Raw genomic sequence first — 27,973 nt, forward strand, 5'->3', positions numbered from 1 at the left:
TCAGAAATTATCGTACATTGTGGTATTATTGATCGTACATCGTACAGAGGTCAAAATTATGGTACAAATACGATAATTATCGTACGTCTGGCAACACTGTTGGGGTACAACGGTAGCTTGGCTGAATCCAGATCAGACGGTTGCAGGTTCCAATCACATCAGTTGATCTCTTCTTGACATCCATAGTATAAAGTCTACAGCCCTTTACCGTGACTGATTTGCAAATTGAATCAAAGCAATTAAGCAAGGAACGCCGACTTGTTTTCTCGACCTCGTGGCCGCGACAGAGTGCGCCTGACCCCGGATCGGGAGGTTGCGTGTTCCAATTAAGTTGAGTTCAAGCGAACTGTTCTTGACTTTGTGAGTGTAAAGACTAGCGGATTTGCATAGTTTATCAAAGTGCTTTAGCATGAAACACTAAATAATTTTTCCGCTATCTTGTAGTGCAACGGTAGAGTGTCTGGCTCCAAATCACCTTGAGGTCAGACGATCTGTTTTTGATCTCCTGAGTATAAAGTCCAACATCAAGAGTGTTCCTTGAGCACCGTATATTTACTGATTTGCATTCTGTGTCAAGGGGGTTAAGCAAAATACATCACCTCTGGGTTCAGGACCTCGTGGCGCAACGGTAGCGCGTCTGACTCCAGATCAGAAGGTTGCGTGTTCAAATCACGTCGGGGTCACGTGATTTCTTGTTGACTTCTAATGTGAAAAGAAGTCCTGTCGTTGTGTGCTGCAGTGGTTTCCAATCCCATCGCTCTGTATGTCTCCCTTATTGAACACACCTGATTAAGATCATTAGCTAGTTAGGAGAGAGCTCCATGAGCTCATCTGGGTGTGTCAGAAAAAGGAGACAGACAAAAATGCAGGGCCGCGTCTTCCAGAGTCATCGTAAGCCTAAGTTGATTGCAACTCTATTGGTTTCAATGCGTCTACGTTGTATGAAGGATTGCAACGCTTTTGGGAAACACAGCCCAGAGCAGGGGGTCCCCAGGATCAGGATTGAAAATCACCAGTGTACTGTGATAGATTTGTATCTTGACCTGTTATTTTTATTAAGCCTGAGATCTCATGTAATAACCATTCCTGTCATTGTGTACTGTGACAGATCTGCCTCTTGACGTGTTACTTTTGCATATCTTGCCCTGGAATCTCTGAAGAAATCGTGGAAACATCTACGTGCCGAATTCAAAAGCCAGCTCCTTCGAGCCGGAATCGAACCAGCGACCTAAGGATAGCCAATGTATCATCTACAGTCCTCCGCTCTACCAGCTGAGCTATCGAAGGCAGGATGACAAAAGGTGGCTTAAGCAGGAAACACCAGATAGGTTTGTGGTGTCTTGGGGTACAGTGTTGCCAGATTGGAAATGTCCAAGTATCGTACCAGAAGCTCAAAATTATCGTATTTGGGAGAAAATTATCATATTTAAGTCAAACGTTCAAAATAAAGATCGGCTATTTATCTAGATGTTACAGCTATTGTCCTTTTCAGCACTCATTTTCTATACCTTATTGTAATGATAAAAACTAATTATCTTACCCGAGTCAAACGTTCAAAATACAGCTATTTATCTAGATGTTACAGCTATTTATCCTTTTCAGCACTCAATTTCTATACTTTATTTTTAAACTAACAAACTCAGTTTTGAAACAACTGACCTAAGTGCGACAGGAACGTTAACTTGTGCTCGTGAGAGAGAGCCATTCTCCACGATGATTGGTTGAGAAGACGTAAGATTGGATGCGTAACACCACGTTCACGTCTCCTCACAATCATGAAGGTAGACGTAGGATCCACACAACTACATCTTTGAGAATAGAAGCTCTATAATTACAACGACCATGGTGTCACAAAATTCAGAAATTATCGTACATTGTGGTATTATTGATCGTACATCGTACAGAGGTCAAAATTATGGTACAAATACGATAATTATCGTACGTCTGGCAACACTGTTGGGGTACAACGGTAGCTTGGCTGAATCCAGATCAGACGGTTGCAGGTTCCAATCACATCAGTTGATCTCTTCTTGACATCCATAGTATAAAGTCTACAGCCCTTTACCGTGACTGATTTGCAAATTGAATCAAAGCAATTAAGCAAGGAACGCCGACTTGTTTTCTCGACCTCGTGGCCGCGACAGAGTGCGCCTGACCCCGGATCGGGAGGTTGCGTGTTCCAATTAAGTTGAGGTCAAGCGAACTGTTCTTGACTTTGTGAGTGTAAAGACTAGCGGATTTGCATAGTTTATCAAAGTGCTTTAGCATGAAACACTAAATAATTTTTCCGCTATCTTGTAGTGCAACGGTAGAGTGTCTGGCTCCAAATCACCTTGAGGTCAGACGATCTGTTTTTGATCTCCTGAGTATAAAGTCCAACATCAAGAGTGTTCCTTGAGCACCGTATATTTACTGATTTGCATTCTGTGTCAAGGGGGTTAAGCAAAATACATCACCTCTGGGTTCAGGACCTCGTGGCGCAACGGTAGCGCGTCTGACGCCAGATCAGAAGGTTGCGTGTTCAAATCACGTCGGGGTCACGTGATTTCTTGTTGACTTCTAATGTGAAAAGAAGTCCTGTCGTTGTGTGCTGCAGTGGTTTCCAATCCCACCGCTCTGTATGTCTCCCTTATTGAACACACCTGATTAAGATCATTAGCTAGTTAGGAGAGAGCTCCATGAGCTCATCTGGGTGTGTCAGAAAAAGGAGACAGACAAAAATGCAGGGCCGCGTCTTCCAGAGTCATCGTAAGCCTAAGTTGATTGCAACTCTATTGGTTTCAATGCGTCTACGTTGTATGAAGGATTGCAACGCTTTTGGGAAACACAGCCCAGAGCAGGGGGTCCCCAGGATCAGGATTGAAAATCACCAGTGTACTGTGATAGATTTGTATCTTGACCTGTTATTTTTATTAAGCCTGAGATCTCATGTAATAACCATTCCTGTCATTGTGTACTGTGACAGATCTGCCTCTTGACGTGTTACTTTTGCATATCTTGCCCTGGAATCTCTGAAGAAATCGTGGAAACATCTACGTGCCGAATTCAAAAGCCAGCTCCTTCGAGCCGGAATCGAACCAGCGACCTAAGGATAGCCAATGTATCATCTACAGTCCTCCGCTCTACCAGCTGAGCTATCGAAGGCAGGATGACAAAAGGTGGCTTAAGCAGGAAACACCAGATAGGTTTGTGGTGTCTTGGGGTACAGTGTTGCCAGATTGGAAATGTCCAAGTATCGTACCAGAAGCTCAAAATTATCGTATTTGGGAGAAAATTATCATATTTAAGTCAAACGTTCAAAATAAAGATCGGCTATTTATCTAGATGTTACAGCTATTGTCCTTTTCAGCACTCATTTTCTATACCTTATTGTAATGATAAAAACTAATTATCTTACCCGAGTCAAACGTTCAAAATACAGCTATTTATCTAGATGTTACAGCTATTTATCCTTTTCAGCACTCAATTTCTATACTTTATTTTTAAACTAACAAACTCAGTTTTGAAACAACTGACCTAAGTGCGACAGGAACGTTAACTTGTGCTCGTGAGAGAGAGCCATTCTCCACGATGATTGGTTGAGAAGACGTAAGATTGGATGCGTAACACCACGTTCACGTCTCCTCACAATCATGAAGGTAGACGTAGGATCCACACAACTACATCTTTGAGAATAGAAGCTCTATAATTACAACGACCATGGTGTCACAAAATTCAGAAATTATCGTACATTGTGGTATTATTGATCGTACATCGTACAGAGGTCAAAATTATGGTACAAATACGATAATTATCGTACGTCTGGCAACACTGTTGGGGTACAACGGTAGCTTGGCTGAATCCAGATCAGACGGTTGCAGGTTCCAATCACATCAGTTGATCTCTTCTTGACATCCATAGTATAAAGTCTACAGCCCTTTACCGTGACTGATTTGCAAATTGAATCAAAGCAATTAAGCAAGGAACGCCGACTTGTTTTCTCGACCTCGTGGCCGCGACAGAGTGCGCCTGACCCCGGATCGGGAGGTTGCGTGTTCCAATTAAGTTGAGGTCAAGCGAACTGTTCTTGACTTTGTGAGTGTAAAGACTAGCGGATTTGCATAGTTTATCAAAGTGCTTTAGCATGAAACACTAAATAATTTTTCCGCTATCTTGTAGTGCAACGGTAGAGTGTCTGGCTCCAAATCACCTTGAGGTCAGACGATCTGTTTTTGATCTCCTGAGTATAAAGTCCAACATCAAGAGTGTTCCTTGAGCACCGTATATTTACTGATTTGCATTCTGTGTCAAGGGGGTTAAGCAAAATACATCACCTCTGGGTTCAGGACCTCGTGGCGCAACGGTAGCGCGTCTGACTCCAGATCAGAAGGTTGCGTGTTCAAATCACGTCGGGGTCACGTGATTTCTTGTTGACTTCTAATGTGAAAAGAAGTCCTGTCGTTGTGTGCTGCAGTGGTTTCCAATCCCACCGCTCTGTATGTCTCCCTTATTGAACACACCTGATTAAGATCATTAGCTAGTTAGGAGAGAGCTCCATGAGCTCATCTGGGTGTGTCAGAAAAAGGAGACAGACAAAAATGCAGGGCCGCGTCTTCCAGAGTCATCGTAAGCCTAAGTTGATTGCAACTCTATTGGTTTCAATGCGTCTACGTTGTATGAAGGATTGCAACGCTTTTGGGAAACACAGCCCAGAGCAGGGGGTCCCCAGGATCAGGATTGAAAATCACCAGTGTACTGTGATAGATTTGTATCTTGACCTGTTATTTTTATTAAGCCTGAGATCTCATGTAATAACCATTCCTGTCATTGTGTACTGTGACAGATCTGCCTCTTGACGTGTTACTTTTGCATATCTTGCCCTGGAATCTCTGAAGAAATCGTGGAAACATCTACGTGCCGAATTCAAAAGCCAGCTCCTTCGAGCCGGAATCGAACCAGCGACCTAAGGATAGCCAATGTATCATCTACAGTCCTCCGCTCTACCAGCTGAGCTATCGAAGGCAGGATGACAAAAGGTGGCTTAAGCAGGAAACACCAGATAGGTTTGTGGTGTCTTGGGGTACAGTGTTGCCAGATTGGAAATGTCCAAGTATCGTACCAGAAGCTCAAAATTATCGTATTTGGGAGAAAATTATCATATTTAAGTCAAACGTTCAAAATAAAGATCGGCTATTTATCTAGATGTTACAGCTATTGTCCTTTTCAGCACTCATTTTCTATACCTTATTGTAATGATAAAAACTAATTATCTTACCCGAGTCAAACGTTCAAAATACAGCTATTTATCTAGATGTTACAGCTATTTATCCTTTTCAGCACTCAATTTCTATACTTTATTTTTAAACTAACAACCTCAGTTTTGAAACAACTGACCTAAGTGCGACAGGAACGTTAACTTGTGCTCGTGAGAGAGAGCCATTCTCCACGATGATTGGTTGAGAAGACGTAAGATTGGATGCGTAACACCACGTTCACGTCTCCTCACAATCATGAAGGTAGACGTAGGATCCACACAACTACATCTTTGAGAATAGAAGCTCTATAATTACAACGACCATGGTGTCACAAAATTCAGAAATTATCGTACATTGTGGTATTATTGATCGTACATCGTACAGAGGTCAAAATTATGGTACAAATACGATAATTATCGTACGTCTGGCAACACTGTTGGGGTACAACGGTAGCTTGGCTGAATCCAGATCAGACGGTTGCAGGTTCCAATCACATCAGTTGATCTCTTCTTGACATCCATAGTATAAAGTCTACAGCCCTTTACCGTGACTGATTTGCAAATTGAATCAAAGCAATTAAGCAAGGAACGCAGACTTGTTTTCTCGACCTCGTGGCCGCGACAGAGTGCGCCTGACCCCGGATCGGGAGGTTGCGTGTTCCAATTAAGTTGAGGTCAAGCGAACTGTTCTTGACTTTGTGAGTGTAAAGACTAGCGGATTTGCATAGTTTATCAAAGTGCTTTAGCATGAAACACTAAATAATTTTTCCGCTATCTTGTAGTGCAACGGTAGAGTGTCTGGCTCCAAATCACCTTGAGGTCAGACGATCTGTTTTTGATCTCCTGAGTATAAAGTCCAACATCAAGAGTGTTCCTTGAGCACCGTATATTTACTGAGTTGCATTCTGTGTCAAGGGGGTTAAGCAAAATACATCACCTCTGGGTTCAGGACCTCGTGGCGCAACGGTAGCGCGTCTGACTCCAGATCAGAAGGTTGCGTGTTCAAATCACGTCGGGGTCACGTGATTTCTTGTTGACTTCTAATGTGAAAAGAAGTCCTGTCGTTGTGTGCTGCAGTGGTTTCCAATCCCACCGCTCTGTATGTCTCCCTTATTAAACACACCTGATTAAGATCATTAGCTAGTTAGGAGAGAGCTCCATGAGCTCATCTGGGTGTGTCAGAAAAAGGAGACAGACAAAAATGCAGGGCCGCGTCTTCCAGAGTCATCGTAAGCCTAAGTTGATTGCAACTCTATTGGTTTCAATGCGTCTACGTTGTATGAAGGATTGCAACGCTTTTGGGAAACACAGCCCAGAGCAGGGGGTCCCCAGGATCAGGATTGAAAATCACCAGTGTACTGTGATAGATTTGTATCTTGACCTGTTATTTTTATTAAGCCTGAGATCTCATGTAATAACCATTCCTGTCATTGTGTACTGGGACAGATCTGCCTCTTGACGTGTTGCTTTTGCATATCTTGCCCTGCAATCTCTGAAGAAATCGTGGAAACATCTACGTGCCGAATTCAAAAGCCAGCTCCTTCGAGCCGGAATCGAACCAGCGACCTAAGGATAGCCAATGTATCATCTACAGTCCTCCGCTCTACCAGCTGAGCTATCGAAGGCAGGATGACAAAAGGTGGCTTAAGCAGGAAACACCAGATAGGTTTGTGGTGTCTTGGGGTACAGTGTTGCCAGATTGGAAATGTCCAAGTATCGTACCAGAAGCTCAAAATTATCGTATTTGGGAGAAAATTATCATATTTAAGTCAAACGTTCAAAATAAAGATCGGCTATTTATCTAGATGTTACAGCTATTGTCCTTTTCAGCACTCATTTTCTATACCTTATTGTAATGATAAAAACTAATTATCTTACCCGAGTCAAACGTTCAAAATACAGCTATTTATCTAGATGTTACAGCTATTTATCCTTTTCAGCACTCAATTTCTATACTTTATTTTTAAACTAACAACCTCAGTTTTGAAACAACTGACCTAAGTGCGACAGGAACGTTAACTTGTGCTCGTGAGAGAGAGCCATTCTCCACGATGATTGGTTGAGAAGACGTAAGATTGGATGCGTAACACCACGTTCACGTCTCCTCACAATCATGAAGGTAGACGTAGGATCCACACAACTACATCTTTGAGAATAGAAGCTCTATAATTACAACGACCATGGTGTCACAAAATTCAGAAATTATCGTACATTGTGGTATTATTGATCGTACATCGTACAGAGGTCAAAATTATGGTACAAATACGATAATTATCGTACGTCTGGCAACACTGTTGGGGTACAACGGTAGCTTGGCTGAATCCAGATCAGACGGTTGCAGGTTCCAATCACATCAGTTGATCTCTTCTTGACATCCATAGTATAAAGTCTACAGCCCTTTACCGTGACTGATTTGCAAATTGAATCAAAGCAATTAAGCAAGGAACGCCGACTTGTTTTCTCGACCTCGTGGCCGCGACAGAGTGCGCCTGACCCCGGATCGGGAGGTTGCGTGTTCCAATTAAGTTGAGTTCAAGCGAACTGTTCTTGACTTTGTGAGTGTAAAGACTAGCGGATTTGCATAGTTTATCAAAGTGCTTTAGCATGAAACACTAAATAATTTTTCCGCTATCTTGTAGTGCAACGGTAGAGTGTCTGGCTCCAAATCACCTTGAGGTCAGACGATCTGTTTTTGATCTCCTGAGTATAAAGTCCAACATCAAGAGTGTTCCTTGAGCACCGTATATTTACTGATTTGCATTCTGTGTCAAGGGGGTTAAGCAAAATACATCACCTCTGGGTTCAGGACCTCGTGGCGCAACGGTAGCGCGTCTGACTCCAGATCAGAAGGTTGCGTGTTCAAATCACGTCGGGGTCACGTGATTTCTTGTTGACTTCTAATGTGAAAAGAAGTCCTGTCGTTGTGTGCTGCAGTGGTTTCCAATCCCATCGCTCTGTATGTCTCCCTTATTGAACACACCTGATTAAGATCATTAGCTAGTTAGGAGAGAGCTCCATGAGCTCATCTGGGTGTGTCAGAAAAAGGAGACAGACAAAAATGCAGGGCCGCGTCTTCCAGAGTCATCGTAAGCCTAAGTTGATTGCAACTCTATTGGTTTCAATGCGTCTACGTTGTATGAAGGATTGCAACGCTTTTGGGAAACACAGCCCAGAGCAGGGGGTCCCCAGGATCAGGATTGAAAATCACCAGTGTACTGTGATAGATTTGTATCTTGACCTGTTATTTTTATTAAGCCTGAGATCTCATGTAATAACCATTCCTGTCATTGTGTACTGTGACAGATCTGCCTCTTGACGTGTTACTTTTGCATATCTTGCCCTGGAATCTCTGAAGAAATCGTGGAAACATCTACGTGCCGAATTCAAAAGCCAGCTCCTTCGAGCCGGAATCGAACCAGCGACCTAAGGATAGCCAATGTATCATCTACAGTCCTCCGCTCTACCAGCTGAGCTATCGAAGGCAGGATGACAAAAGGTGGCTTAAGCAGGAAACACCAGATAGGTTTGTGGTGTCTTGGGGTACAGTGTTGCCAGATTGGAAATGTCCAAGTATCGTACCAGAAGCTCAAAATTATCGTATTTGGGAGAAAATTATCATATTTAAGTCAAACGTTCAAAATAAAGATCGGCTATTTATCTAGATGTTACAGCTATTGTCCTTTTCAGCACTCATTTTCTATACCTTATTGTAATGATAAAAACTAATTATCTTACCCGAGTCAAACGTTCAAAATACAGCTATTTATCTAGATGTTACAGCTATTTATCCTTTTCAGCACTCAATTTCTATACTTTATTTTTAAACTAACAAACTCAGTTTTGAAACAACTGACCTAAGTGCGACAGGAACGTTAACTTGTGCTCGTGAGAGAGAGCCATTCTCCACGATGATTGGTTGAGAAGACGTAAGATTGGATGCGTAACACCACGTTCACGTCTCCTCACAATCATGAAGGTAGACGTAGGATCCACACAACTACATCTTTGAGAATAGAAGCTCTATAATTACAACGACCATGGTGTCACAAAATTCAGAAATTATCGTACATTGTGGTATTATTGATCGTACATCGTACAGAGGTCAAAATTATGGTACAAATACGATAATTATCGTACGTCTGGCAACACTGTTGGGGTACAACGGTAGCTTGGCTGAATCCAGATCAGACGGTTGCAGGTTCCAATCACATCAGTTGATCTCTTCTTGACATCCATAGTATAAAGTCTACAGCCCTTTACCGTGACTGATTTGCAAATTGAATCAAAGCAATTAAGCAAGGAACGCCGACTTGTTTTCTCGACCTCGTGGCCGCGACAGAGTGCGCCTGACCCCGGATCGGGAGGTTGCGTGTTCCAATTAAGTTGAGGTCAAGCGAACTGTTCTTGACTTTGTGAGTGTAAAGACTAGCGGATTTGCATAGTTTATCAAAGTGCTTTAGCATGAAACACTAAATAATTTTTCCGCTATCTTGTAGTGCAACGGTAGAGTGTCTGGCTCCAAATCACCTTGAGGTCAGACGATCTGTTTTTGATCTCCTGAGTATAAAGTCCAACATCAAGAGTGTTCCTTGAGCACCGTATATTTACTGATTTGCATTCTGTGTCAAGGGGGTTAAGCAAAATACATCACCTCTGGGTTCAGGACCTCGTGGCGCAACGGTAGCGCGTCTGACGCCAGATCAGAAGGTTGCGTGTTCAAATCACGTCGGGGTCACGTGATTTCTTGTTGACTTCTAATGTGAAAAGAAGTCCTGTCGTTGTGTGCTGCAGTGGTTTCCAATCCCACCGCTCTGTATGTCTCCCTTATTGAACACACCTGATTAAGATCATTAGCTAGTTAGGAGAGAGCTCCATGAGCTCATCTGGGTGTGTCAGAAAAAGGAGACAGACAAAAATGCAGGGCCGCGTCTTCCAGAGTCATCGTAAGCCTAAGTTGATTGCAACTCTATTGGTTTCAATGCGTCTACGTTGTATGAAGGATTGCAACGCTTTTGGGAAACACAGCCCAGAGCAGGGGGTCCCCAGGATCAGGATTGAAAATCACCAGTGTACTGTGATAGATTTGTATCTTGACCTGTTATTTTTATTAAGCCTGAGATCTCATGTAATAACCATTCCTGTCATTGTGTACTGTGACAGATCTGCCTCTTGACGTGTTACTTTTGCATATCTTGCCCTGGAATCTCTGAAGAAATCGTGGAAACATCTACGTGCCGAATTCAAAAGCCAGCTCCTTCGAGCCGGAATCGAACCAGCGACCTAAGGATAGCCAATGTATCATCTACAGTCCTCCGCTCTACCAGCTGAGCTATCGAAGGCAGGATGACAAAAGGTGGCTTAAGCAGGAAACACCAGATAGGTTTGTGGTGTCTTGGGGTACAGTGTTGCCAGATTGGAAATGTCCAAGTATCGTACCAGAAGCTCAAAATTATCGTATTTGGGAGAAAATTATCATATTTAAGTCAAACGTTCAAAATAAAGATCGGCTATTTATCTAGATGTTACAGCTATTGTCCTTTTCAGCACTCATTTTCTATACCTTATTGTAATGATAAAAACTAATTATCTTACCCGAGTCAAACGTTCAAAATACAGCTATTTATCTAGATGTTACAGCTATTTATCCTTTTCAGCACTCAATTTCTATACTTTATTTTTAAACTAACAAACTCAGTTTTGAAACAACTGACCTAAGTGCGACAGGAACGTTAACTTGTGCTCGTGAGAGAGAGCCATTCTCCACGATGATTGGTTGAGAAGACGTAAGATTGGATGCGTAACACCACGTTCACGTCTCCTCACAATCATGAAGGTAGACGTAGGATCCACACAACTACATCTTTGAGAATAGAAGCTCTATAATTACAACGACCATGGTGTCACAAAATTCAGAAATTATCGTACATTGTGGTATTATTGATCGTACATCGTACAGAGGTCAAAATTATGGTACAAATACGATAATTATCGTACGTCTGGCAACACTGTTGGGGTACAACGGTAGCTTGGCTGAATCCAGATCAGACGGTTGCAGGTTCCAATCACATCAGTTGATCTCTTCTTGACATCCATAGTATAAAGTCTACAGCCCTTTACCGTGACTGATTTGCAAATTGAATCAAAGCAATTAAGCAAGGAACGCCGACTTGTTTTCTCGACCTCGTGGCCGCGACAGAGTGCGCCTGACCCCGGATCGGGAGGTTGCGTGTTCCAATTAAGTTGAGGTCAAGCGAACTGTTCTTGACTTTGTGAGTGTAAAGACTAGCGGATTTGCATAGTTTATCAAAGTGCTTTAGCATGAAACACTAAATAATTTTTCCGCTATCTTGTAGTGCAACGGTAGAGTGTCTGGCTCCAAATCACCTTGAGGTCAGACGATCTGTTTTTGATCTCCTGAGTATAAAGTCCAACATCAAGAGTGTTCCTTGAGCACCGTATATTTACTGATTTGCATTCTGTGTCAAGGGGGTTAAGCAAAATACATCACCTCTGGGTTCAGGACCTCGTGGCGCAACGGTAGCGCGTCTGACTCCAGATCAGAAGGTTGCGTGTTCAAATCACGTCGGGGTCACGTGATTTCTTGTTGACTTCTAATGTGAAAAGAAGTCCTGTCGTTGTGTGCTGCAGTGGTTTCCAATCCCACCGCTCTGTATGTCTCCCTTATTGAACACACCTGATTAAGATCATTAGCTAGTTAGGAGAGAGCTCCATGAGCTCATCTGGGTGTGTCAGAAAAAGGAGACAGACAAAAATGCAGGGCCGCGTCTTCCAGAGTCATCGTAAGCCTAAGTTGATTGCAACTCTATTGGTTTCAATGCGTCTACGTTGTATGAAGGATTGCAACGCTTTTGGGAAACACAGCCCAGAGCAGGGGGTCCCCAGGATCAGGATTGAAAATCACCAGTGTACTGTGATAGATTTGTATCTTGACCTGTTATTTTTATTAAGCCTGAGATCTCATGTAATAACCATTCCTGTCATTGTGTACTGTGACAGATCTGCCTCTTGACGTGTTACTTTTGCATATCTTGCCCTGGAATCTCTGAAGAAATCGTGGAAACATCTACGTGCCGAATTCAAAAGCCAGCTCCTTCGAGCCGGAATCGAACCAGCGACCTAAGGATAGCCAATGTATCATCTACAGTCCTCCGCTCTACCAGCTGAGCTATCGAAGGCAGGATGACAAAAGGTGGCTTAAGCAGGAAACACCAGATAGGTTTGTGGTGTCTTGGGGTACAGTGTTGCCAGATTGGAAATGTCCAAGTATCGTACCAGAAGCTCAAAATTATCGTATTTGGGAGAAAATTATCATATTTAAGTCAAACGTTCAAAATAAAGATCGGCTATTTATCTAGATGTTACAGCTATTGTCCTTTTCAGCACTCATTTTCTATACCTTATTGTAATGATAAAAACTAATTATCTTACCCGAGTCAAACGTTCAAAATACAGCTATTTATCTAGATGTTACAGCTATTTATCCTTTTCAGCACTCAATTTCTATACTTTATTTTTAAACTAACAACCTCAGTTTTGAAACAACTGACCTAAGTGCGACAGGAACGTTAACTTGTGCTCGTGAGAGAGAGCCATTCTCCACGATGATTGGTTGAGAAGACGTAAGATTGGATGCGTAACACCACGTTCACGTCTCCTCACAATCATGAAGGTAGACGTAGGATCCACACAACTACATCTTTGAGAATAGAAGCTCTATAATTACAACGACCATGGTGTCACAAAATTCAGAAATTATCGTACATTGTGGTATTATTGATCGTACATCGTACAGAGGTCAAAATTATGGTACAAATACGATAATTATCGTACGTCTGGCAACACTGTTGGGGTACAACGGTAGCTTGGCTGAATCCAGATCAGACGGTTGCAGGTTCCAATCACATCAGTTGATCTCTTCTTGACATCCATAGTATAAAGTCTACAGCCCTTTACCGTGACTGATTTGCAAATTGAATCAAAGCAATTAAGCAAGGAACGCAGACTTGTTTTCTCGACCTCGTGGCCGCGACAGAGTGCGCCTGACCCCGGATCGGGAGGTTGCGTGTTCCAATTAAGTTGAGGTCAAGCGAACTGTTCTTGACTTTGTGAGTGTAAAGACTAGCGGATTTGCATAGTTTATCAAAGTGCTTTAGCATGAAACACTAAATAATTTTTCCGCTATCTTGTAGTGCAACGGTAGAGTGTCTGGCTCCAAATCACCTTGAGGTCAGACGATCTGTTTTTGATCTCCTGAGTATAAAGTCCAACATCAAGAGTGTTCCTTGAGCACCGTATATTTACTGAGTTGCATTCTGTGTCAAGGGGGTTAAGCAAAATACATCACCTCTGGGTTCAGGACCTCGTGGCGCAACGGTAGCGCGTCTGACTCCAGATCAGAAGGTTGCGTGTTCAAATCACGTCGGGGTCACGTGATTTCTTGTTGACTTCTAATGTGAAAAGAAGTCCTGTCGTTGTGTGCTGCAGTGGTTTCCAATCCCACCGCTCTGTATGTCTCCCTTATTAAACACACCTGATTAAGATCATTAGCTAGTTAGGAGAGAGCTCCATGAGCTCATCTGGGTGTGTCAGAAAAAGGAGACAGACAAAAATGCAGGGCCGCGTCTTCCAGAGTCATCGTAAGCCTAAGTTGATTGCAACTCTATTGGTTTCAATGCGTCTACGTTGTATGAAGGATTGCAACGCTTTTGGGAAACACAGCCCAGAGCAGGGGGTCCCCAGGATCAGGATTGAAAATCACCAGTGTACTGTGATAGATTTGTATCTTGACCTGTTATTTTTATTAAGCCTGAGATCTCATGTAATAACCATTCCTGTCATTGTGTACTGGGACAGATCTGCCTCTTGACGTGTTGCTTTTGCATATCTTGCCCTGCAATCTCTGAAGAAATCGTGGAAACATCTACGTGCCGAATTCAAAAGCCAGCTCCTTCGAGCCGGAATCGAACCAGCGACCTAAGGATAGCCAATGTATCATCTACAGTCCTCCGCTCTACCAGCTGAGCTATCGAAGGCAGGATGACAAAAGGTGGCTTAAGCAGGAAACACCAGATAGGTTTGTGGTGTCTTGGGGTACAGTGTTGCCAGATTGGAAATGTCCAAGTATCGTACCAGAAGCTCAAAATTATCGTATTTGGGAGAAAATTATCATATTTAAGTCAAACGTTCAAAATAAAGATCGGCTATTTATCTAGATGTTACAGCTATTGTCCTTTTCAGCACTCATTTTCTATACCTTATTGTAATGATAAAAACTAATTATCTTACCCGAGTCAAACGTTCAAAATACAGCTATTTATCTAGATGTTACAGCTATTTATCCTTTTCAGCACTCAATTTCTATACTTTATTTTTAAACTAACAACCTCAGTTTTGAAACAACTGACCTAAGTGCGACAGGAACGTTAACTTGTGCTCGTGAGAGAGAGCCATTCTCCACGATGATTGGTTGAGAAGACGTAAGATTGGATGCGTAACACCACGTTCACGTCTCCTCACAATCATGAAGGTAGACGTAGGATCCACACAACTACATCTTTGAGAATAGAAGCTCTATAATTACAACGACCATGGTGTCACAAAATTCAGAAATTATCGTACATTGTGGTATTATTGATCGTACATCGTACAGAGGTCAAAATTATGGTACAAATACGATAATTATCGTACGTCTGGCAACACTGTTGGGGTACAACGGTAGCTTGGCTGAATCCAGATCAGACGGTTGCAGGTTCCAATCACATCAGTTGATCTCTTCTTGACATCCATAGTATAAAGTCTACAGCCCTTTACCGTGACTGATTTGCAAATTGAATCAAAGCAATTAAGCAAGGAACGCCGACTTGTTTTCTCGACCTCGTGGCCGCGACAGAGTGCGCCTGACCCCGGATCGGGAGGTTGCGTGTTCCAATTAAGTTGAGTTCAAGCGAACTGTTCTTGACTTTGTGAGTGTAAAGACTAGCGGATTTGCATAGTTTATCAAAGTGCTTTAGCATGAAACACTAAATAATTTTTCCGCTATCTTGTAGTGCAACGGTAGAGTGTCTGGCTCCAAATCACCTTGAGGTCAGACGATCTGTTTTTGATCTCCTGAGTATAAAGTCCAACATCAAGAGTGTTCCTTGAGCACCGTATATTTACTGAGTTGCATTCTGTGTCAAGGGGGTTAAGCAAAATACATCACCTCTGGGTTCAGGACCTCGTGGCGCAACGGTAGGGCGTCTGACTCCAGATCAGAAGGTTGCGTGTTCAAATCACGTCGGGGTCACGTGATTTCTTGTTGACTTCTAATGTGAAAAGAAGTCCTGTCGTTGTGTGCTGCAGTGGTTTCCAATCCCACCGCTCTGTATGTCTCCCTTATTAAACACACCTGATTAAGATCATTAGCTAGTTAGGAGAGAGCTCCATGAGCTCACCTGGGTGTGTCAGAAAAAGGAGACAGACAAAAATGCAGGGCCGCGTCTTCCAGAGTCATCGTAAGCCTAAGTTGATTGCAACTCTATTGGTTTCAATGCGTCTACGTTGTATGAAGGATTGCAACGCTTTTGGGAAACACAGCCCAGAGCAGGGGGTCCCCAGGATCAGGATTGAAAATCACCAGTGTACTGTGATAGATTTGTATCTTGACCTGTTATTTTTATTAAGCCTGAGATCTCATGTAATAACCATTCCTGTCATTGTGTACTGTGACAGATCTGCCTCTTGACGTGTTGCTTTTGCATATCTTGCCCTGCAATCTCTGAAGAAATCGTGGAAACATCTACGTGCCGAATTCAAAAGCCAGCTCCTTCGAGCCGGAATCGAACCAGCGACCTAAGGATAGCCAATGTATCATCTACAGTCCTCCGCTCTACCAGCTGAGCTATCGAAGGCAGGATGACAAAAGGTGGCTTAAGCAGGAAACACCAGATAGGTTTGTGGTGTCTTGGGGTACAGTGTTGCCAGATTGGAAATGTCCAAGTATCGTACCAGAAGCTCAAAATTATCGTATTTGGGAGAAAATTATCATATTTAAGTCAAACGTTCAAAATAAAGATCGGCTATTTATCTAGATGTTACAGCTATTGTCCTTTTCAGCACTCATTTTCTATACCTTATTGTAATGATAAAAACTAATTATCTTACCCGAGTCAAACGTTCAAAATACAGCTATTTATCTAGATGTTACAGCTATTTATCCTTTTCAGCACTCAATTTCTATACTTTATTTTTAAACTAACAACCTCAGTTTTGAAACAACTGACCTAAGTGCGACAGGAACGTTAACTTGTGCTCGTGAGAGAGAGCCATTCTCCACGATGATTGGTTGAGAAGACGTAAGATTGGATGCGTAACACCACGTTCACGTCTCCTCACAATCATGAAGGTAGACGTAGGATCCACACAACTACATCTTTGAGAATAGAAGCTCTATAATTACAACGACCATGGTGTCACAAAATTCAGAAATTATCGTACATTGTGGTATTATTGATCGTACATCGTATAGAGGTCAAAATTATGGTACAAATACGATAATTATCGTACGTCTGGCAACACTGTTGGGGTACAACGGTAGCTTGGCTGAATCCAGATTAGACGGTTGCAGGTTCCAATCACATCAGTTGATCTCTTCTTGACATCCATAGTATAAAGTCTACAGCCCTTTACCGTGACTGATTTGCAAATTGAATCAAAGCAATTAAGCAAGGAACGCAGACTTGTTTTCTCGACCTCGTGGCCGCGACAGAGTGCGCCTGACCCCGGATCGGGAGGTTGCGTGTTCCAATTAAGTTGAGGTCAAGCGAACTGTTCTTGACTTTGTGAGTGTAAAGACTAGCGGATTTGCATAGTTTATCAAAGTGCTTTAGCATGAAACACTAAATAATTTTTCCGCTATCTTGTAGTGCAACGGTAGAGTGTCTGGCTCCAAATCACCTTGAGGTCAGACGATCTGTTTTTGATCTCCTGAGTATAAAGTCCAACATCAAGAGTGTTCCTTGAGCACCGTATATTTACTGAGTTGCATTCTGTGTCAAGGGGGTTAAGCAAAATACATCACCTCTGGGTTCAGGACCTCGTGGCGCAACGGTAGCGCGTCTGACTCCAGATCAGAAGGTTGCGTGTTCAAATCACGTCGGGGTCACGTGATTTCTTGTTGACTTCTAATGTGAAAAGAAGTCCTGTCGTTGTGTGCTGCAGTGGTTTCCAATCCCACCGCTCTGTATGTCTCCCTTATTAAACACACCTGATTAAGATCATTAGCTAGTTAGGAGAGAGCTCCATGAGCTCATCTGGGTGTGTCAGAAAAAGGAGACAGACAAAAATGCAGGGCCGCGTCTTCCAGAGTCATCGTAAGCCTAAGTTGATTGCAACTCTATTGGTTTCAATGCGTCTACGTTGTATGAAGGATTGCAACGCTTTTGGGAAACACAGCCCAGAGCAGGGGGTCCCCAGGATCAGGATTGAAAATCACCAGTGTACTGTGATAGATTTGTATCTTGACCTGTTATTTTTATTAAGCCTGAGATCTCATGTAATAACCATTCCTGTCATTGTGTACTGGGACAGATCTGCCTCTTGACGTGTTGCTTTTGCATATCTTGCCCTGCAATCTCTGAAGAAATCGTGGAAACATCTACGTGCCGAATTCAAAAGCCAGCTCCTTCGAGCCGGAATCGAACCAGCGACCTAAGGATAGCCAATGTATCATCTACAGTCCTCCGCTCTACCAGCTGAGCTATCGAAGGCAGGATGACAAAAGGTGGCTTAAGCAAGAAAACCCAATTAGGTTTGTGGTGTCTTGGGGTACAACGGTAGCTTGGCTGAATCCAGATCAGACGGTTGCAGGTTCCAATCACATCAGTTGATCTCTTCTTGACATCCATAGTATAAAGTCTACAGCCCTTTACCGTGACTGATTTGCAAATTGAATCAAAGCAATTAAGCAAGGAACGCCGACTTGTTTTCTCGACCTCGTGGCCGCGACAGAGTGCGCCTGACCCCGGATCGGGAGGTTGCGTGTTCCAATTAAGTTGAGTTCAAGCGAACTGTTCTTGACTTTGTGAGTGTAAAGACTAGCGGATTTGCATAGTTTATCAAAGTGCTTTAGCATGAAACACTAAATAATTTTTCCGCTATCTTGTAGTGCAACGGTAGAGTGTCTGGCTCCAAATCACCTTGAGGTCAGACGATCTGTTTTTGATCTCCTGAGTATAAAGTCCAACATCAAGAGTGTTCCTTGAGCACCGTATATTTACTGAGTTGCATTCTGTGTCAAGGGGGTTAAGCAAAATACATCACCTCTGGGTTCAGGACCTCGTGGCGCAATGGTAGGGCGTCTGACTCCAGATCAGAAGGTTGCGTGTTCAAATCACGTCGGGGTCACGTGATTTCTTGTTGACTTCTAATGTGAAAAGAAGTCCTGTCGTTGTGTGCTGCAGTGGTTTCCAATCCCACCGCTCTGTATGTCTCCCTTATTAAACACACCTGATTAAGATCATTAGCTAGTTAGGAGAGAGCTCCATGAGCTCATCTGGGTGTGTCAGAAAAAGGAGACAGACAAAAATGCAGGGCCGCGTCTTCCAGAGTCATCGTAAGCCTAAGTTGATTGCAACTCTATTGGTTTCAATGCGTCTACGTTGTATGAAGGATTGCAACGCTTTTGGGAAACACAGCCCAGAGCAGGGGGTCCCCAGGATCAGGATTGAAAATCACCAGTGTACTGTGATAGATTTGTATCTTGACCTGTTATTTTTATTAAGCCTGAGATCTCATGTAATAACCATTCCTGTCATTGTGTACTGTGACAGATCTGCCTCTTGACGTGTTGCTTTTGCATATCTTGCCCTGCAATCTCTGAAGAAATCGTGGAAACATCTACGTGCCGAATTCAAAAGCCAGCTCCTTCGAGCCGGAATCGAACCAGCGACCTAAGGATAGCCAATGTATCATCTACAGTCCTCCGCTCTACCAGCTGAGCTATCGAAGGCAGGATGACAAAAGGTGGCTTAAGCAGGAAACACCAGATAGGTTTGTGGTGTCTTGGGGTACAGTGTTGCCAGATTGGAAATGTCCAAGTATCGTACCAGAAGCTCAAAATTATCGTATTTGGGAGAAAATTATCATATTTAAGTCAAACGTTCAAAATAAAGATCGGCTATTTATCTAGATGTTACAGCTATTGTCCTTTTCAGCACTCATTTTCTATACCTTATTGTAATGATAAAAACTAATTATCTTACCCGAGTCAAACGTTCAAAATACAGCTATTTATCTAGATGTTACAGCTATTTATCCTTTTCAGCACTCAATTTCTATACTTTATTTTTAAACTAACAACCTCAGTTTTGAAACAACTGACCTAAGTGCGACAGGAACGTTAACTTGTGCTCGTGAGAGAGAGCCATTCTCCACGATGATTGGTTGAGAAGACGTAAGATTGGATGCGTAACACCACGTTCACGTCTCCTCACAATCATGAAGGTAGACGTAGGATCCACACAACTACATCTTTGAGAATAGAAGCTCTATAATTACAACGACCATGGTGTCACAAAATTCAGAAATTATCGTACATTGTGGTATTATTGATCGTACATCGTACAGAGGTCAAAATTATGGTACAAATACGATAATTATCGTACGTCTGGCAACACTGTTGGGGTACAACGGTAGCTTGGCTGAATCCAGATCAGACGGTTGCAGGTTCCAATCACATCAGTTGATCTCTTCTTGACATCCATAGTATAAAGTCTACAGCCCTTTACCGTGACTGATTTGCAAATTGAATCAAAGCAATTAAGCAAGGAACGCCGACTTGTTTTCTCGACCTCGTGGCCGCGACAGAGTGCGCCTGACCCCGGATCGGGAGGTTGCGTGTTCCAATTAAGTTGAGTTCAAGCGAACTGTTCTTGACTTTGTGAGTGTAAAGACTAGCGGATTTGCATAGTTTATCAAAGTGCTTTAGCATGAAACACTAAATAATTTTTCCGCTATCTTGTAGTGCAACGGTAGAGTGTCTGGCTCCAAATCACCTTGAGGTCAGACGATCTGTTTTTGATCTCCTGAGTATAAAGTCCAACATCAAGAGTGTTCCTTGAGCACCGTATATTTACTGATTTGCATTCTGTGTCAAGGGGGTTAAGCAAAATACATCACCTCTGGGTTCAGGACCTCGTGGCGCAACGGTAGCGCGTCTGACTCCAGATCAGAAGGTTGCGTGTTCAAATCACGTCGGGGTCACGTGATTTCTTGTTGACTTCTAATGTGAAAAGAAGTCCTGTCGTTGTGTGCTGCAGTGGTTTCCAATCCCACCGCTCTGTATGTCTCCCTTATTGAACACACCTGATTAAGATCATTAGCTAGTTAGGAGAGAGCTCCATGAGCTCATCTGGGTGTGTCAGAAAAAGGAGACAGACAAAAATGCAGGGCCGCGTCTTCCAGAGTCATCGTAAGCCTAAGTTGATTGCAACTCTATTGGTTTCAATGCGTCTACGTTGTATGAAGGATTGCAACGCTTTTGGGAAACACAGCCCAGAGCAGGGGGTCCCCAGGATCAGGATTGAAAATCACCAGTGTACTGTGATAGATTTGTATCTTGACCTGTTATTTTTATTAAGCCTGAGATCTCATGTAATAACCATTCCTGTCATTGTGTACTGGGACAGATCTGCCTCTTGACGTGTTGCTTTTGCATATCTTGCCCTGCAATCTCTGAAGAAATCGTGGAAACATCTACGTGCCGAATTCAAAAGCCAGCTCCTTCGAGCCGGAATCGAACCAGCGACCTAAGGATAGCCAATGTATCATCTACAGTCCTCCGCTCTACCAGCTGAGCTATCGAAGGCAGGATGACAAAAGGTGGCTTAAGCAAGAAAACCCAATTAGGTTTGTGGTGTCTTGGGGTACAACGGTAGCTTGGCTGAATCCAGATCAGACGGTTGCAGGTTCCAATCACATCAGTTGATCTCTTCTTGACATCCATAGTATAAAGTCTACAGCCCTTTACCGTGACTGATTTGCAAATTGAATCAAAGCAATTAAGCAAGGAACGCCGACTTGTTTTCTCGACCTCGTGGCCGCGACAGAGTGCGCCTGACCCCGGATCGGGAGGTTGCGTGTTCCAATTAAGTTGAGTTCAAGCGAACTGTTCTTGACTTTGTGAGTGTAAAGACTAGCGGATTTGCATAGTTTATCAAAGTGCTTTAGCATGAAACACTAAATAATTTTTCCGCTATCTTGTAGTGCAACGGTAGAGTGTCTGGCTCCAAATCACCTTGAGGTCAGACGATCTGTTTTTGATCTCCTGAGTATAAAGTCCAACATCAAGAGTGTTCCTTGAGCACCGTATATTTACTGAGTTGCATTCTGTGTCAAGGGGGTTAAGCAAAATACATCACCTCTGGGTTCAGGACCTCGTGGCGCAATGGTAGGGCGTCTGACTCCAGATCAGAAGGTTGCGTGTTCAAATCACGTCGGGGTCACGTGATTTCTTGTTGACTTCTAATGTGAAAAGAAGTCCTGTCGTTGTGTGCTGCAGTGGTTTCCAATCCCACCGCTCTGTATGTCTCCCTTATTAAACACACCTGATTAAGATCATTAGCTAGTTAGGAGAGAGCTCCATGAGCTCATCTGGGTGTGTCAGAAAAAGGAGACAGACAAAAATGCAGGGCCGCGTCTTCCAGAGTCATCGTAAGCCTAAGTTGATTGCAACTCTATTGGTTTCAATGCGTCTACGTTGTATGAAGGATTGCAACGCTTTTGGGAAACACAGCCCAGAGCAGGGGGTCCCCAGGATCAGGATTGAAAATCACCAGTGTACTGTGATAGATTTGTATCTTGACCTGTTATTTTTATTAAGCCTGAGATCTCATGTAATAACCATTCCTGTCATTGTGTACTGTGACAGATCTGCCTCTTGACGTGTTGCTTTTGCATATCTTGCCCTGCAATCTCTGAAGAAATCGTGGAAACATCTACGTGCCGAATTCAAAAGCCAGCTCCTTCGAGCCGGAATCGAACCAGCGACCTAAGGATAGCCAATGTATCATCTACAGTCCTCCGCTCTACCAGCTGAGCTATCGAAGGCAGGATGACAAAAGGTGGCTTAAGCAGGAAACACCAGATAGGTTTGTGGTGTCTTGGGGTACAGTGTTGCCAGATTGGAAATGTCCAAGTATCGTACCAGAAGCTCAAAATTATCGTATTTGGGAGAAAATTATCATATTTAAGTCAAACGTTCAAAATAAAGATCGGCTATTTATCTAGATGTTACAGCTATTGTCCTTTTCAGCACTCATTTTCTATACCTTATTGTAATGATAAAAACTAATTATCTTACCCGAGTCAAACGTTCAAAATACAGCTATTTATCTAGATGTTACAGCTATTTATCCTTTTCAGCACTCAATTTCTATACTTTATTTTTAAACTAACAACCTCAGTTTTGAAACAACTGACCTAAGTGCGACAGGAACGTTAACTTGTGCTCGTGAGAGAGAGCCATTCTCCACGATGATTGGTTGAGAAGACGTAAGATTGGATGCGTAACACCACGTTCACGTCTCCTCACAATCATGAAGGTAGACGTAGGATCCACACAACTACATCTTTGAGAATAGAAGCTCTATAATTACAACGACCATGGTGTCACAAAATTCAGAAATTATCGTACATTGTGGTATTATTGATCGTACATCGTACAGAGGTCAAAATTATGGTACAAATACGATAATTATCGTACGTCTGGCAACACTGTTGGGGTACAACGGTAGCTTGGCTGAATCCAGATCAGACGGTTGCAGGTTCCAATCACATCAGTTGATCTCTTCTTGACATCCATAGTATAAAGTCTACAGCCCTTTACCGTGACTGATTTGCAAATTGAATCAAAGCAATTAAGCAAGGAACGCCGACTTGTTTTCTCGACCTCGTGGCCGCGACAGAGTGCGCCTGACCCCGGATCGGGAGGTTGCGTGTTCCAATTAAGTTGAGTTCAAGCGAACTGTTCTTGACTTTGTGAGTGTAAAGACTAGCGGATTTGCATAGTTTATCAAAGTGCTTTAGCATGAAACACTAAATAATTTTTCCGCTATCTTGTAGTGCAACGGTAGAGTGTCTGGCTCCAAATCACCTTGAGGTCAGACGATCTGTTTTTGATCTCCTGAGTATAAAGTCCAACATCAAGAGTGTTCCTTGAGCACCGTATATTTACTGATTTGCATTCTGTGTCAAGGGGGTTAAGCAAAATACATCACCTCTGGGTTCAGGACCTCGTGGCGCAACGGTAGCGCGTCTGACTCCAGATCAGAAGGTTGCGTGTTCAAATCACGTCGGGGTCACGTGATTTCTTGTTGACTTCTAATGTGAAAAGAAGTCCTGTCGTTGTGTGCTGCAGTGGTTTCCAATCCCACCGCTCTGTATGTCTCCCTTATTGAACACACCTGATTAAGATCATTAGCTAGTTAGGAGAGAGCTCCATGAGCTCATCTGGGTGTGTCAGAAAAAGGAGACAGACAAAAATGCAGGGCCGCGTCTTCCAGAGTCATCGTAAGCCTAAGTTGATTGCAACTCTATTGGTTTCAATGCGTCTACGTTGTATGAAGGATTGCAACGCTTTTGGGAAACACAGCCCAGAGCAGGGGGTCCCCAGGATCAGGATTGAAAATCACCAGTGTACTGTGATAGATTTGTATCTTGACCTGTTATTTTTATTAAGCCTGAGATCTCATGTAATAACCATTCCTGTCATTGTGTACTGTGACAGATCTGCCTCTTGACGTGTTACTTTTGCATATCTTGCCCTGGAATCTCTGAAGAAATCGTGGAAACATCTACGTGCCGAATTCAAAAGCCAGCTCCTTCGAGCCGGAATCGAACCAGCGACCTAAGGATAGCCAATGTATCATCTACAGTCCTCCGCTCTACCAGCTGAGCTATCGAAGGCAGGATGACAAAAGGTGGCTTAAGCAGGAAACACCAGATAGGTTTGTGGTGTCTTGGGGTACAGTGTTGCCAGATTGGAAATGTCCAAGTATCGTACCAGAAGCTCAAAATTATCGTATTTGGGAGAAAATTATCATATTTAAGTCAAACGTTCAAAATAAAGATCGGCTATTTATCTAGATGTTACAGCTATTGTCCTTTTCAGCACTCATTTTCTATACCTTATTGTAATGATAAAAACTAATTATCTTACCCGAGTCAAACGTTCAAAATACAGCTATTTATCTAGATGTTACAGCTATTTATCCTTTTCAGCACTCAATTTCTATACTTTATTTTTAAACTAACAACCTCAGTTTTGAAACAACTGACCTAAGTGCGACAGGAACGTTAACTTGTGCTCGTGAGAGAGAGCCATTCTCCACGATGATTGGTTGAGAAGACGTAAGATTGGATGCGTAACACCACGTTCACGTCTCCTCACAATCATGAAGGTAGACGTAGGATCCACACAACTACATCTTTGAGAATAGAAGCTCTATAATTACAACGACCATGGTGTCACAAAATTCAGAAATTATCGTACATTGTGGTATTATTGATCGTACATCGTACAGAGGTCAAAATTATGGTACAAATACGATAATTATCGTACGTCTGGCAACACTGTTGGGGTACAACGGTAGCTTGGCTGAATCCAGATCAGACGGTTGCAGGTTCCAATCACATCAGTTGATCTCTTCTTGACATCCATAGTATAAAGTCTACAGCCCTTTACCGTGACTGATTTGCAAATTGAATCAAAGCAATTAAGCAAGGAACGCAGACTTGTTTTCTCGACCTCGTGGCCGCGACAGAGTGCGCCTGACCCCGGATCGGGAGGTTGCGTGTTCCAATTAAGTTGAGGTCAAGCGAACTGTTCTTGACTTTGTGAGTGTAAAGACTAGCGGATTTGCATAGTTTATCAAAGTGCTTTAGCATGAAACACTAAATAATTTTTCCGCTATCTTGTAGTGCAACGGTAGAGTGTCTGGCTCCAAATCACCTTGAGGTCAGACGATCTGTTTTTGATCTCCTGAGTATAAAGTCCAACATCAAGAGTGTTCCTTGAGCACCGTATATTTACTGAGTTGCATTCTGTGTCAAGGGGGTTAAGCAAAATACATCACCTCTGGGTTCAGGACCTCGTGGCGCAACGGTAGCGCGTCTGACTCCAGATCAGAAGGTTGCGTGTTCAAATCACGTCGGGGTCACGTGATTTCTTGTTGACTTCTAATGTGAAAAGAAGTCCTGTCGTTGTGTGCTGCAGTGGTTTCCAATCCCACCGCTCTGTATGTCTCCCTTATTAAACACACCTGATTAAGATCATTAGCTAGTTAGGAGAGAGCTCCATGAGCTCATCTGGGTGTGTCAGAAAAAGGAGACAGACAAAAATGCAGGGCCGCGTCTTCCAGAGTCATCGTAAGCCTAAGTTGATTGCAACTCTATTGGTTTCAATGCGTCTACGTTGTATGAAGGATTGCAACGCTTTTGGGAAACACAGCCCAGAGCAGGGGGTCCCCAGGATCAGGATTGAAAATCACCAGTGTACTGTGATAGATTTGTATCTTGACCTGTTATTTTTATTAAGCCTGAGATCTCATGTAATAACCATTCCTGTCATTGTGTACTGGGACAGATCTGCCTCTTGACGTGTTGCTTTTGCATATCTTGCCCTGCAATCTCTGAAGAAATCGTGGAAACATCTACGTGCCGAATTCAAAAGCCAGCTCCTTCGAGCCGGAATCGAACCAGCGACCTAAGGATAGCCAATGTATCATCTACAGTCCTCCGCTCTACCAGCTGAGCTATCGAAGGCAGGATGACAAAAGGTGGCTTAAGCAGGAAACACCAGATAGGTTTGTGGTGTCTTGGGGTACAGTGTTGCCAGATTGGAAATGTCCAAGTATCGTACCAGAAGCTCAAAATTATCGTATTTGGGAGAAAATTATCATATTTAAGTCAAACGTTCAAAATAAAGATCGGCTATTTATCTAGATGTTACAGCTATTGTCCTTTTCAGCACTCATTTTCTATACCTTATTGTAATGATAAAAACTAATTATCTTACCCGAGTCAAACGTTCAAAATACAGCTATTTATCTAGATGTTACAGCTATTTATCCTTTTCAGCACTCAATTTCTATACTTTATTTTTAAACTAACAACCTCAGTTTTGAAACAACTGACCTAAGTGCGACAGGAACGTTAACTTGTGCTCGTGAGAGAGAGCCATTCTCCACGATGATTGGTTGAGAAGACGTAAGATTGGATGCGTAACACCACGTTCACGTCTCCTCACAATCATGAAGGTAGACGTAGGATCCACACAACTACATCTTTGAGAATAGAAGCTCTATAATTACAACGACCATGGTGTCACAAAATTCAGAAATTATCGTACATTGTGGTATTATTGATCGTACATCGTACAGAGGTCAAAATTATGGTACAAATACGATAATTATCGTACGTCTGGCAACACTGTTGGGGTACAACGGTAGCTTGGCTGAATCCAGATCAGACGGTTGCAGGTTCCAATCACATCAGTTGATCTCTTCTTGACATCCATAGTATAAAGTCTACAGCCCTTTACCGTGACTGATTTGCAAATTGAATCAAAGCAATTAAGCAAGGAACGCCGACTTGTTTTCTCGACCTCGTGGCCGCGACAGAGTGCGCCTGACCCCGGATCGGGAGGTTGCGTGTTCCAATTAAGTTGAGTTCAAGCGAACTGTTCTTGACTTTGTGAGTGTAAAGACTAGCGGATTTGCATAGTTTATCAAAGTGCTTTAGCATGAAACACTAAATAATTTTTCCGCTATCTTGTAGTGCAACGGTAGAGTGTCTGGCTCCAAATCACCTTGAGGTCAGACGATCTGTTTTTGATCTCCTGAGTATAAAGTCCAACATCAAGAGTGTTCCTTGAGCACCGTATATTTACTGAGTTGCATTCTGTGTCAAGGGGGTTAAGCAAAATACATCACCTCTGGGTTCAGGACCTCGTGGCGCAACGGTAGGGCGTCTGACTCCAGATCAGAAGGTTGCGTGTTCAAATCACGTCGGGGTCACGTGATTTCTTGTTGACTTCTAATGTGAAAAGAAGTCCTGTCGTTGTGTGCTGCAGTGGTTTCCAATCCCACCGCTCTGTATGTCTCCCTTATTAAACACACCTGATTAAGATCATTAGCTAGTTAGGAGAGAGCTCCATGAGCTCACCTGGGTGTGTCAGAAAAAGGAGACAGACAAAAATGCAGGGCCGCGTCTTCCAGAGTCATCGTAAGCCTAAGTTGATTGCAACTCTATTGGTTTCAATGCGTCTACGTTGTATGAAGGATTGCAACGCTTTTGGGAAACACAGCCCAGAGCAGGGGGTCCCCAGGATCAGGATTGAAAATCACCAGTGTACTGTGATAGATTTGTATCTTGACCTGTTATTTTTATTAAGCCTGAGATCTCATGTAATAACCATTCCTGTCATTGTGTACTGTGACAGATCTGCCTCTTGACGTGTTGCTTTTGCATATCTTGCCCTGCAATCTCTGAAGAAATCGTGGAAACATCTACGTGCCGAATTCAAAAGCCAGCTCCTTCGAGCCGGAATCGAACCAGCGACCTAAGGATAGCCAATGTATCATCTACAGTCCTCCGCTCTACCAGCTGAGCTATCGAAGGCAGGATGACAAAAGGTGGCTTAAGCAGGAAACACCAGATAGGTTTGTGGTGTCTTGGGGTACA

The 27,973-nt window shown here is 43.0% G+C and overlaps 32 non-coding genes across 32 annotated transcripts; 16 read left to right on the forward strand and 16 right to left on the reverse strand.

The window, feature by feature from the left end:
• Positions 1-611: 611 nt before the first annotated feature.
• On the forward strand, positions 612-683 carry trnaw-cca (transfer RNA tryptophan (anticodon CCA)). Its single transcript has one exon. It is a non-coding gene; the product is annotated as a tRNA-Trp (tRNA).
• A 517-nt stretch (positions 684-1,200) lies between these two features.
• On the reverse strand, positions 1,201-1,287 carry trnay-gua (transfer RNA tyrosine (anticodon GUA)). The gene is given in 2 exon segments: positions 1,201-1,236; positions 1,251-1,287. It is a non-coding gene; the product is annotated as a tRNA-Tyr (tRNA).
• Positions 1,288-2,468: 1,181 nt separating this feature from the next.
• Positions 2,469-2,540, forward strand: trnaw-cca (transfer RNA tryptophan (anticodon CCA)). Its single transcript has one exon. It is a non-coding gene; the product is annotated as a tRNA-Trp (tRNA).
• A 517-nt stretch (positions 2,541-3,057) lies between these two features.
• On the reverse strand, positions 3,058-3,144 carry trnay-gua (transfer RNA tyrosine (anticodon GUA)). The gene is given in 2 exon segments: positions 3,058-3,093; positions 3,108-3,144. It is a non-coding gene; the product is annotated as a tRNA-Tyr (tRNA).
• A 1,181-nt stretch (positions 3,145-4,325) lies between these two features.
• trnaw-cca (transfer RNA tryptophan (anticodon CCA)) lies at positions 4,326-4,397 on the forward strand. The gene has a single exon. It is a non-coding gene; the product is annotated as a tRNA-Trp (tRNA).
• Positions 4,398-4,914: 517 nt separating this feature from the next.
• Positions 4,915-5,001, reverse strand: trnay-gua (transfer RNA tyrosine (anticodon GUA)). Its single transcript is given in 2 exon segments — positions 4,915-4,950; positions 4,965-5,001. It is a non-coding gene; the product is annotated as a tRNA-Tyr (tRNA).
• Positions 5,002-6,182: 1,181 nt separating this feature from the next.
• On the forward strand, positions 6,183-6,254 carry trnaw-cca (transfer RNA tryptophan (anticodon CCA)). Its single transcript has one exon. It is a non-coding gene; the product is annotated as a tRNA-Trp (tRNA).
• Positions 6,255-6,771: 517 nt separating this feature from the next.
• On the reverse strand, positions 6,772-6,858 carry trnay-gua (transfer RNA tyrosine (anticodon GUA)). The gene is given in 2 exon segments: positions 6,772-6,807; positions 6,822-6,858. It is a non-coding gene; the product is annotated as a tRNA-Tyr (tRNA).
• Positions 6,859-8,039: 1,181 nt separating this feature from the next.
• trnaw-cca (transfer RNA tryptophan (anticodon CCA)) lies at positions 8,040-8,111 on the forward strand. The gene has a single exon. It is a non-coding gene; the product is annotated as a tRNA-Trp (tRNA).
• A 517-nt stretch (positions 8,112-8,628) lies between these two features.
• Positions 8,629-8,715, reverse strand: trnay-gua (transfer RNA tyrosine (anticodon GUA)). Its single transcript is given in 2 exon segments — positions 8,629-8,664; positions 8,679-8,715. It is a non-coding gene; the product is annotated as a tRNA-Tyr (tRNA).
• A 1,181-nt stretch (positions 8,716-9,896) lies between these two features.
• On the forward strand, positions 9,897-9,968 carry trnaw-cca (transfer RNA tryptophan (anticodon CCA)). Its single transcript has one exon. It is a non-coding gene; the product is annotated as a tRNA-Trp (tRNA).
• Positions 9,969-10,485: 517 nt separating this feature from the next.
• trnay-gua (transfer RNA tyrosine (anticodon GUA)) lies at positions 10,486-10,572 on the reverse strand. Its single transcript is given in 2 exon segments — positions 10,486-10,521; positions 10,536-10,572. It is a non-coding gene; the product is annotated as a tRNA-Tyr (tRNA).
• Positions 10,573-11,753: 1,181 nt separating this feature from the next.
• On the forward strand, positions 11,754-11,825 carry trnaw-cca (transfer RNA tryptophan (anticodon CCA)). Its single transcript has one exon. It is a non-coding gene; the product is annotated as a tRNA-Trp (tRNA).
• A 517-nt stretch (positions 11,826-12,342) lies between these two features.
• trnay-gua (transfer RNA tyrosine (anticodon GUA)) lies at positions 12,343-12,429 on the reverse strand. Its single transcript is given in 2 exon segments — positions 12,343-12,378; positions 12,393-12,429. It is a non-coding gene; the product is annotated as a tRNA-Tyr (tRNA).
• A 1,181-nt stretch (positions 12,430-13,610) lies between these two features.
• On the forward strand, positions 13,611-13,682 carry trnaw-cca (transfer RNA tryptophan (anticodon CCA)). Its single transcript has one exon. It is a non-coding gene; the product is annotated as a tRNA-Trp (tRNA).
• Positions 13,683-14,199: 517 nt separating this feature from the next.
• On the reverse strand, positions 14,200-14,286 carry trnay-gua (transfer RNA tyrosine (anticodon GUA)). Its single transcript is given in 2 exon segments — positions 14,200-14,235; positions 14,250-14,286. It is a non-coding gene; the product is annotated as a tRNA-Tyr (tRNA).
• Positions 14,287-15,467: 1,181 nt separating this feature from the next.
• Positions 15,468-15,539, forward strand: trnaw-cca (transfer RNA tryptophan (anticodon CCA)). Its single transcript has one exon. It is a non-coding gene; the product is annotated as a tRNA-Trp (tRNA).
• Positions 15,540-16,056: 517 nt separating this feature from the next.
• On the reverse strand, positions 16,057-16,143 carry trnay-gua (transfer RNA tyrosine (anticodon GUA)). Its single transcript is given in 2 exon segments — positions 16,057-16,092; positions 16,107-16,143. It is a non-coding gene; the product is annotated as a tRNA-Tyr (tRNA).
• A 1,181-nt stretch (positions 16,144-17,324) lies between these two features.
• Positions 17,325-17,396, forward strand: trnaw-cca (transfer RNA tryptophan (anticodon CCA)). Its single transcript has one exon. It is a non-coding gene; the product is annotated as a tRNA-Trp (tRNA).
• A 517-nt stretch (positions 17,397-17,913) lies between these two features.
• On the reverse strand, positions 17,914-18,000 carry trnay-gua (transfer RNA tyrosine (anticodon GUA)). Its single transcript is given in 2 exon segments — positions 17,914-17,949; positions 17,964-18,000. It is a non-coding gene; the product is annotated as a tRNA-Tyr (tRNA).
• Positions 18,001-18,565: 565 nt separating this feature from the next.
• Positions 18,566-18,637, forward strand: trnaw-cca (transfer RNA tryptophan (anticodon CCA)). The gene has a single exon. It is a non-coding gene; the product is annotated as a tRNA-Trp (tRNA).
• Positions 18,638-19,154: 517 nt separating this feature from the next.
• Positions 19,155-19,241, reverse strand: trnay-gua (transfer RNA tyrosine (anticodon GUA)). Its single transcript is given in 2 exon segments — positions 19,155-19,190; positions 19,205-19,241. It is a non-coding gene; the product is annotated as a tRNA-Tyr (tRNA).
• A 1,181-nt stretch (positions 19,242-20,422) lies between these two features.
• On the forward strand, positions 20,423-20,494 carry trnaw-cca (transfer RNA tryptophan (anticodon CCA)). The gene has a single exon. It is a non-coding gene; the product is annotated as a tRNA-Trp (tRNA).
• Positions 20,495-21,011: 517 nt separating this feature from the next.
• Positions 21,012-21,098, reverse strand: trnay-gua (transfer RNA tyrosine (anticodon GUA)). The gene is given in 2 exon segments: positions 21,012-21,047; positions 21,062-21,098. It is a non-coding gene; the product is annotated as a tRNA-Tyr (tRNA).
• Positions 21,099-21,663: 565 nt separating this feature from the next.
• trnaw-cca (transfer RNA tryptophan (anticodon CCA)) lies at positions 21,664-21,735 on the forward strand. The gene has a single exon. It is a non-coding gene; the product is annotated as a tRNA-Trp (tRNA).
• Positions 21,736-22,252: 517 nt separating this feature from the next.
• Positions 22,253-22,339, reverse strand: trnay-gua (transfer RNA tyrosine (anticodon GUA)). The gene is given in 2 exon segments: positions 22,253-22,288; positions 22,303-22,339. It is a non-coding gene; the product is annotated as a tRNA-Tyr (tRNA).
• A 1,181-nt stretch (positions 22,340-23,520) lies between these two features.
• Positions 23,521-23,592, forward strand: trnaw-cca (transfer RNA tryptophan (anticodon CCA)). Its single transcript has one exon. It is a non-coding gene; the product is annotated as a tRNA-Trp (tRNA).
• Positions 23,593-24,109: 517 nt separating this feature from the next.
• Positions 24,110-24,196, reverse strand: trnay-gua (transfer RNA tyrosine (anticodon GUA)). Its single transcript is given in 2 exon segments — positions 24,110-24,145; positions 24,160-24,196. It is a non-coding gene; the product is annotated as a tRNA-Tyr (tRNA).
• A 1,181-nt stretch (positions 24,197-25,377) lies between these two features.
• On the forward strand, positions 25,378-25,449 carry trnaw-cca (transfer RNA tryptophan (anticodon CCA)). Its single transcript has one exon. It is a non-coding gene; the product is annotated as a tRNA-Trp (tRNA).
• A 517-nt stretch (positions 25,450-25,966) lies between these two features.
• Positions 25,967-26,053, reverse strand: trnay-gua (transfer RNA tyrosine (anticodon GUA)). Its single transcript is given in 2 exon segments — positions 25,967-26,002; positions 26,017-26,053. It is a non-coding gene; the product is annotated as a tRNA-Tyr (tRNA).
• A 1,181-nt stretch (positions 26,054-27,234) lies between these two features.
• trnaw-cca (transfer RNA tryptophan (anticodon CCA)) lies at positions 27,235-27,306 on the forward strand. Its single transcript has one exon. It is a non-coding gene; the product is annotated as a tRNA-Trp (tRNA).
• A 517-nt stretch (positions 27,307-27,823) lies between these two features.
• On the reverse strand, positions 27,824-27,910 carry trnay-gua (transfer RNA tyrosine (anticodon GUA)). Its single transcript is given in 2 exon segments — positions 27,824-27,859; positions 27,874-27,910. It is a non-coding gene; the product is annotated as a tRNA-Tyr (tRNA).
• Between the last annotated feature and the right edge of the window lie 63 nt (positions 27,911-27,973).

Source organism: Garra rufa, unplaced genomic scaffold, assembly GCF_049309525.1.
Source record: "Garra rufa unplaced genomic scaffold, GarRuf1.0 hap1_unplaced_032, whole genome shotgun sequence".
Taxonomy (NCBI): domain Eukaryota; kingdom Metazoa; phylum Chordata; class Actinopteri; order Cypriniformes; family Cyprinidae; genus Garra; species Garra rufa.